The sequence below is a fragment of the Ptychodera flava genome, unplaced genomic scaffold (assembly GCF_041260155.1).
Source record: "Ptychodera flava strain L36383 unplaced genomic scaffold, AS_Pfla_20210202 Scaffold_31__1_contigs__length_3010019_pilon, whole genome shotgun sequence".
NCBI lineage: Eukaryota > Metazoa > Hemichordata > Enteropneusta > Ptychoderidae > Ptychodera > Ptychodera flava.
Genome location: NW_027248353.1, coordinates 137,529 through 146,923, shown reverse-complemented (window position 1 = coordinate 146,923; position 9,395 = coordinate 137,529). Strand labels below are relative to the sequence as shown.

At 37.1% G+C, this 9,395-nt stretch overlaps 1 protein-coding gene and 1 long non-coding RNA gene across 2 annotated transcripts in view; one reads left to right on the top strand and one right to left on the bottom strand.

Moving 5' to 3' along the window:
• The window catches only part of LOC139127398 (flavin-containing monooxygenase 5-like), a 147,742-nt gene that overhangs the window by 61,654 nt on the left and 76,693 nt on the right, over positions 1-9,395 (top strand). The window lies entirely within an intron of this gene.
• Positions 4,323-7,766, bottom strand: LOC139127336 (uncharacterized). The gene is made up of 2 exons (XR_011550978.1): positions 7,408-7,766; positions 4,323-5,107 (listed from the first exon to the last, which is right to left on the bottom strand). It is a non-coding gene; the product is annotated as an uncharacterized lncRNA (long non-coding RNA).

Genomic DNA, 9,395 nt, shown 5'->3' with positions numbered 1-9,395 from the left:
TGCTTTCAATCGACACCACAGTGTAGCTGCATTCATGTCATCCAATCAGAAACGGGCTTCATGCATGAGAGATGGGTGTCAGGACGGTAATGACAATCGATAAAATTACATATATGTCATTCACCTACTGAAGGAAGGTCCCGTCATCATGTGTGGGAAGGTGTTCTAAATGCTCTATTTATTGCCATGGGACCATATCAACCATTCAGTATCAGGTGAACCGAGGTTCATGGCCGCTACGTACCACTTAAGGATGTGCGAGCGATACGCGCGCGAGGAATTTGTTTCTTCCTGAAGGATTACATTGAAAGTTGCTGATAAAGCAATTTCTACTATTGTCATTTTCATGAAAATTGCACAAAGCTCAGTGAAAGTGAATAAATAATACCAAATAAAATTCTATGGTCACCGTGCTAAATTTTGAGATAAAAGTCATTGAATTATTTCTCCAGTAGAAAATGCATGGGTGAAAAAATGCCGACTCAACACTTTTCTCATAAATGTTAACATTCACTGTCTTGTATCTCACAAACGAGCGCAGTGACCCCGTATTTTTACTCATTTTGATTATACTTACAAAAAAGAATCCCAAAATCGACAATTTAGAGAAATGGCATTACTTTCAGTTTTCCGCTCATACATCCCTAATTAAATTAATTAAATATAAGGGGTAACCGGCATGATACGTTATCAAAATATTTTGCATTTTGAATGTAATGCCAGCATCAACCTATACCCAGTACAGGTGAAATGTAAATCAGTGGCCGAGTTTGTAAGTTGGACTGACAAGGCAAGTTGCAGCTGTTTGAACCGATTGTGATACCATGGAAAAGACTAGTACAATAATACAGATGAGACATGACGAAAGCAAGTAGTGGCAACATATATAGTCATACTCACTGAGTTGAAATAAAACTGGTAAAGACTGTCGATTGCTTTTTAATCACATAATGTTTATTTATAAAGAGGACGTTTCTTAAAACCGTTTTTTTTTGTTTCTTTCAGATGAAAATAAAATACAAAAAAAATCATACCTTTCATTTCCATCCCACATTTTTTGCTTTCAGTTTTACCCCTACTAACTTAATTACTAAAAAAACAGACTCAGTTAACGTAAAATGGATTTCTTGATTTTAAAACAACAAAATTACATGCGATTTAAATATTCGTCCAAATTGTTAAGTGTGTGGTCAATCATGTGTAAAGTATGAGGCAATCTGCCCATGATGGCCAAATACCGTTCGTAACATTCCCTTATCAATGTGTGAAGGGGACGACGATTTCCGTCAATGCACCATTGACGGTACGCTGCACGAGATATATTAGCCGACGGTAGAAGCTCAACACAACTTTTTTCAGAGGACATTCTCGATACCATGCGATGAGCACACAGATAATATGTGATAACTGAGGGAATGTCATAGATCTGCTGTCCGGATTTTTTTTTTTTTTTTGGGGGGGGGCACTTAATTGATACTTGACAGTGTCAGTTGCTGCCAGGCATCGGCCCTGGACTGGAATTGGATATTCCGGAAGATATCTACTTGTTAGCCGATCGTGGATATACAAACAGGTATCCGCTAATGACAGAATTCCAGGTGAACCAGCTAGTAGGGGAGCATCGCACGGATCGCCTTATATTTAATCGTGAATTTAACAGATGTCGAATTAATGTCGAACACACTATTTCATTCTTCAAGACGTATCGAGCCATCAAAGAAATGTACCGTCACCCTCGTTGGTTCATGCCTGTAGTGGCAGATGTATGTGCTTTCCCAGCTCAACGCCACATCAACCTAGTTCACAGACTACGCTAAAGAATCTATAACACCATAGACAGTAGAAAGAAACTCTTTCTACTGTCTAAGATAACACATACTTTTGTAATCCTGATAGTTAGAATAAGTGAATTAAAATCATTGTTCTAATTACTACAAACCATGCGTGTAATACTGTGTTTAGGGGAACTGTGTTAATCTCCTCACTATATAAACCATTCTATTCAAAATAAGGAATATATCTGCCGTACAGGCACATACTTAGAATTTAAAAAATAAAGTCGTTTGCAATAGCTCCTCATGTATTTCTTTTGATTTCATACAAACTCATTTCAAATTTCAGTGTTCATGTTTTCATGATAATCGAAGGTGTTAAAAATTGAGTCGGTGCAGTTGGCTGACTGTGATCCAAACGTTTCTCCTGGATTTGGAGCGAAATTTTCTGTACCGCGTTCACCCCCACACAATCAGCTGCACTTCACAAATGTACACAAACCAGAATATTGAATAAGAACTTGTTTGAATCATTTCTCGTCATAAAAGGTTCCAAGTGACCTCAGCAACCTAAACGTATTTTGTTGCCCGTTTCCAAAGAAATAGGCCTACTCGTGAATTGTCCATATATCGCAAGTTTTCTGTAAATAGCAGCCATAAAACATTACAAGATTGGTCGCATTATACATAAAACAGTTTTCTTTCGCTTCATATAATTTCTTATAGATAAACCACAATCACTCCCCTTTGCTGAGCCACAAATCGCCATTAGTGGTCGGAGATAAACCTAAGTACGGTCATCACGTTCTCCCCGTCTAACGTCGCTGCAACACACAGCATGGCCCGACTAGTACATAGAGACGACCGAATATTATAATGAGGCAAAAGGTGACGAACAAAGCTGACGATTACTAATTAATGAGGTACCATTAATCCCGTTACAGAATTTGCGACAAGACATGTAAATACGACAAAAGCTGACCAATGGTATGCTTGTAAATACGACGACCGTTCGTTCTCGTTCGTCTTTAGTTAAACATCGCTATTGAAACCTTTTATCTCTCGTTTTCGTTTTTCTTGCCTTATTCACTATAGACAGACACGGACACGGACTATCAATCAATCAGCAAAGTTTATAAAGCGTCAAAATCTAAAAACAGTGTTTAGCTCCATGATGCTCGATTGGTAAATTACACTTTATGCTCTAAAGAGCACGTGCGTTGTCAATTTTTGATGAAATTTTCCAAGTCCAGGGATTCTCTGATGTCGAGTGGCAGTATGTTCCATAGTTAAAGGTGCCATAGGTAAGGGTTTTGTAGGCTGTAGATGTTAAACTTCTCAGTGGACGATAGGAGTGCACGAGTTGGAATATAGGGCAGGAGTCTGGATGTGTATACCCTTGAAAGTTAACTGCAAAATTTTTGCAGTCAATCCAGAGACGAACTGGTAACCAATGGAGATGGGTAAGAACTGGGGTGATCGGCACAAATTTCCTGGTGCGTGTGAATATTCTCGTTGCAGCATTTTGAGCTCGTTGTAACAGGCCTATAGTTATCCGCGAGTCCATATAGCAGTGAACAACAATAGTGAAGTTTGGCTGTTAAAGTTGCATGTATTAAGGTTAGGCATGCATCATTGGTGAGGTAGCGTCGTACAGATCTAATCCGGTGGCGACGGCTGTACTTTAGTTTGCAATGCATGCTGACTGAAAAAATGATTTTTGTCAACAACCATGCCGATATTGCAAGCAGATGAGACGGGTGCGATGAAAGTTGAACAAATGTTGACTATAAGTGGAACTTGTTAAAATTGTATGCCAGCTTTGATTGTGGTTTTTTGAACTAAATCAGTTTGCAAGGGCTCAGGTGAGTGAAGGAGGGCAGAACGTTGTATTTGTCATGAATAATCTTAGGATTCTTTAGGGTTGAATTTCGGATAAGGAGAAAGGGAACTCCACTACAACGCTTTAATTTGTTAATAAAGTAATCGTATTCTCTCTTGCCCTACCTTTATATATATATATATATATATATATATATATATATATATATATATATATATATATATATATATTATATATATATATATATATATATATATATATATATATATATATATATAGTTATATATATATAGTCTTGAGTTACTTAGAATTGCTATCAATGCTAATCATATAATTATTGTCTTTACAATTTTTTAAAAGTGTATGCTGCACTCTGAAGGACCCCTTAATCGATATGTATCCTCTCAGAAAAGGCATTCGTAACAATTGGTTTGTGTAGCCTACATGTGAATATATAAATCGAACCAAGTCTGATAAGTACCTCAACACCGAATCAATGTCTACATGCTGAGTAGTGGTTGATGAGTAATATTGTTTGATCCTTTCAAGGTATCAATGCTTATGACATCTCATTGTGCGATGTTATTAATTGCTATGAAAATATCTCTACTAAGAATAGATGTATTTTAATAACACAATAGCTGAAACAAAATCATGCTGATAAGTAGGTCCTCCATCATAAACATAATGTGATGTTGTCAATGAACTGTCATTTCAAGGATTTTTATTGTGAAAATGGAAATCGGTTGATAATTTTCAACTTCAGCTCGACTTCTTTCTTTTTAGAAATGGGAATGACGCGAGAACGTTTCAAAATATCGAGAAATTTAAACTTCTTTGATTAAACTGTTGAATAAAATATTCATCGGAATATCTAGTTCGTTTGTACAATCCCTCCTGATTTCACTCTACAGCCTTGCTAGCTGAGTATTGGTACAGAGCACTATAGTATCCTTTCCTAACACTATCAATACCAACAAGAAGGAAAACTGGTCGTCAACTGTGCTTGGTACATGTGGGAATATAATCCAAATCGTACCCTCATGTGTTCTAATTGAAAAACGGAACCCAACACTTCCATTTATATGGAAAAGATATCGAAAACGTTCTGTAATACGTGAAAGGATAATGATTTTTCAGTACACGTCCAGGGTTATTTGGGATTTTGACTTTCATCCCGAGAAAATCGATCTTCTTCGTCGGTAAAATCCAAGAGCTTGGAAAGTTATATCTTTTCTCGTTGACTTTGTCCAAAAATATCTGTGCATCTACTTTTTGTTTTGACAACTTCCTCCGCATCATCTTCATCGGTTTTCCGTTGTAATCTCCGTCGTACAGTTCCCATTGATAGAGATCGGTAAGAACGTCTTTATACCAAGCATACCTACTGTTAGAATCGATCCCCTTTTCCGACAGACGTTTCATGAATTCGCCGAGGTTGTAGGTGCCCCCTTCGGGTGTAATTCTGCTGATGTCGGCATCTCCGTCGTGTCTGTAACATAAAATGACAGCATATGCTTAGACAGGTTGTAGTACTGTTAATATTGTGCAAATACATATTCAAAGATGATACCGTGTCTGTCTGGGCATTCGGTGGAGGAAGGATTTGAACATGTATGAAACGATTCGCCCTGAATTGTGGTTTCCCTGTTGAAAGCAAGTTGCCAGGAAAAGGTTACTAGCGACGCATTACCCGTCCTTTATTTTAGCAGGCAGGGTTGAAAGTATAGCCCTGTCTATTATCTTTACTCCGATAATGCTCTCAAGATCCAGGGCATACGGAAGCAAACATAGAAGTCCCCTTTTCCAGCGTCAATGAAATATAATGTATAAGTATTAGGTGCGAAGTTACTTCAATTAATAGGCCTTTATTTTCTGACATTCAGATTAAAACCGCGTCGGCTTATTTCAGGCGCTAAATGAAACTGCAAAGGGACATACCTTTGATGTTCGAAGGGGATCTGATTCCTAGCAGATTTCAGTTACAATAAATCGGCAACAGATTACTCAACAAAAAATTCGACCGTCGTTCAAAAGGGAAAAAAACATGTCTCAATCCACGATTTGGCAGACGCTGGAGTCGGAGCGTTCGGGGACTCCTACACTCCCGTAAACGACGTTCACTGTACACGTTGCGCCAATAGACATTCTCGCTATAATATAGACTACTGCTGAAGTTTTATGTTGATTCAATCCTTTGTTGATGCCCAGAATGTAATCAGTTGCTATACAACATTTTTTGTCGATTAAAGTGTATTTTACCATTGCCAAGTTCGACCGATGACTCAGCGATTTACAGCTCGGGACACGTACTCAATTATTGCAGACGACAGTGAACGCAATGGTATTCACTTGCTCGAATAAAAACGGGAAAACTATCAAAATTTGTGATATCAATAGCTGCTGATTTCCATTATGTGTTTTTGTGATCACCTCTCTCGCCCGAAATTCTTCAGTACCAACCCCATTTTCATCTACGCCATAACGTCGACCGGCAGCCTCAATAACACACCGACAGAAACAAATAGTACCGACCGTGTTTCTCTACTTCTGACGTCAGAACTAGGGTAATACGTAAATTCTACAAACCTTATTACAGTTGTGTGCTGTCACAACGAGGGAATCACTGCGCCTTGTTATGTGATCATATGAACCTCGCGATCTATATGGCTTTCAAGATCGAAGATTCACAATAACGTAACTGTAAATTTAAAAGTCAGACAAGGCCCTACGCAGGCATGGTAAGCAGTAATAGGGTTCTGATTTTAACAAGCAATGCGTATAACACAACGTGTTTTGCTAAAAATCAGGCTTTTTTGCAGGGAGTAATCAAGTTTCATTGATGTGATAACCCAAATTTAAAGTAAAATATTATTTGGGTTCGCCTATAAGCATTACAAGCAGTGGTAAGTTTGGAGGGGAAAAAGTGTAAATTTATGCCAATTCTTTCAAAGCAGCCTATTTCCTGGTTTATTTTTGTCCTGTTTCTATAATTCAAAAAAATGTTGTGCTCCACTCTTGCTGGGCCAAATTCTGTGATATTTTCACATTATGTTTTTAAATACTATATAACAAAATGCTGTTTTGGCAAGCAAGTTATCACACTTTGAATAACAGTCATTTCAATATTACTTGTCATGACGTTATCACTTTTATGAATATAAGTACTTTCAATGTGTGCGATTCAAAAATTGTCATGTTTTTCTACTTATACTGATAAGGTAGTATCAAGTTTGTAACTTATATTATTTGTTATCACCAAAACCGAAATAGAGGTTTTCTACCCGAAAGATGTACCCCTTCATCCTTCGATTAAACTAGTGCTACCTTAGATTCTCTGCTTTTCAGAAAACATGCAGTTTAAGGGAGATTACATGTCATCTCTGATAAGAAATATTGTTTTGATAATAACTGAGCTGGTTAAGAGCAGCACCTTCTTAATAGAGTCAACTGTAATATATGACCAAGCCTCTGTGTCTGTGTATATAGCGTCGCATATGAAGCCTGGCTGCAAGCCATATTGGATTGTATCTATTACAAAGTGCACAGCGAAGTACAAATTTGAACGCAATAATTTGAGGCAGACTATTCTACCTCGTCTACTGTTGTTGTCCACAGTGTGCATATGTATTATGTGCTGTTTAAAACGTTATGGTGTTGACTACGTTAAGTTCGACATAGGCCTTCATCATAGGTTCAGTTTGGTGTATAGGCTGTGAACACGACATAAATCGTTTAACAACGCCTTAAAGCCACAAACTTTAGTCCCTGTAACATTACTTTGGAAATTACCTCAAGATATCACCTGTCTTTACTGCTCCCAATAGCGTCCCGAAATCTAACCAGTAGGTGACGTTCATATCTTCATAAACTGTTATTACATTGCGAATCATGTAGTGGAAGTCATCAAGTTCTTGAGCGGATAAATAACAAGGGTGGTTGTAGGCGCCGTTCAGATGTGGCAGGATCTTGAAGTGTAGAACTGCAAACGTGGCTAACATGAGTCCCGTCGATATTATAGCAGCTTTCCGACATGAACATTTACGCTCGGAGCGTAAGATTGTCCTCATAGCACGGCCTAAAAACATCTTGTCCTCTAGCACTAAAGGGAATCACTATTTCGTACAGATGTTGACAAGCTGAACTCTTCCTTTGAATTACCGTTTAACGTCTCTCAGATCCTTGGGCGTTCTTTCCTTTGCTAAATGGTTGTAATCGATAACCTTTCCGCCTGTGAACAGAAGAAAATACACATCATCATTGTCATCTTTGATATTTGTGACAGTATCTTGAGTAAACGCTTCAAATGTTAGGAATGCACGTTCAAAATAACGTTTCTAGTCAAAATATCACGTTTAGAAAGAGTCATCCAAAATTGCTTTAGCAGTGCACGTACATACCACAGTTTGATACAACAACATGACTTATGCGGTCCCCTTTTCATCAAGTGATTAATTATTTGGATATTAACATAAAAAAAACCTAAATCCAAAATGTTACCCGTATCTGAAGTGGTTTCAATCATAAAGTCTGAAATCTTTGACATGGTATGGTTCTTGACGTCTATATATCTATTTCTCAGAGCGACAAATTCTCAAGATTGAATGACCGCGGGACAATGATTTATTTTTTTTTATTTTATTAAACCTTGTTTAACGAGGGTAGCCTGGTAAGCTTCAGTAAAGATGCTATCTTCCCCAGGGCCCTCAAATGAACATACAAACTGATAAAAAGCAGAACAACATGAAACATGACTAACAAAGCTGGAACAACACAATGCACAGAAAAAAGTGACCAGGAGTCACCACCTGCACACAGGATGAAAAATAATGCACAATCACACTAGATAACAAAAACAAATTTAAGAAGAAAACTAAAACTTATAAACACAAAAAATATACCCAATAAGCTTTCAGGTAGGCGGTTTAAAACTGCTTAATGAGTTACTAGATCTTATAATTAAATCGACATTATTCCACTGATTGGCACTATTTACAGTAAACCCTTTTCGATAAAAATCCTTATTTGTTGCAGGATCCACTAACAATTTTGCATCTTTGATCTTGTAACTCTTTTATGATCAATTTCGGTAAAAAGACTTGTCATATATTGCGGTGCAAGATTATTTAACATTTAAAAACCATACAAACATTTTTATAACTATTGTATCTGGTAATGGCATTATATGCATTGTTTTAAAAAAATGCTCGGTCGAAGCATTATACCTTGCATCACACATCACTCTGATAGCACGTTTCTGAATCTTATGCAACCTTTTCATAAACGGTGATGCTCCCATAAATGACAACAGTAATCCAAGTGTGGTAAAATATAGCTATTATAAAAAAGTTTTCTTATATTCATAGGTAAAAACTGTCTTATTCTCTTGAGCAAAGCAATATTACTATTTACTTTTTTAAAAATCTTGTCACAGTGCTGCTTCCATGAGAGATTTTCATCGACAAGCGTACCAGAATCTTTTCACAGTGTACTGCTTGCAATTCCGTTTGACCAAGATTAGAGTCTTAAGTTTGTTTATTCAAATGTCTACGTCTTTGTTGCGTTGTTACAATCATTGTCTTTGTCTTGTCACAATTAATGGCCATTCTATTATTCTTACACCAATTATGAACATTATTTAAGTCAGAGTTCAAAGTTGTCTTAATTTCTTGACTACATTTTGCACTGGTAGTTATGGTTGAATCATCTGCGTACATGTCAATGTTATTATCAATATGTAAATGATGAAAAATAAAGGCCCAAGTGTACTACCTTGGGGA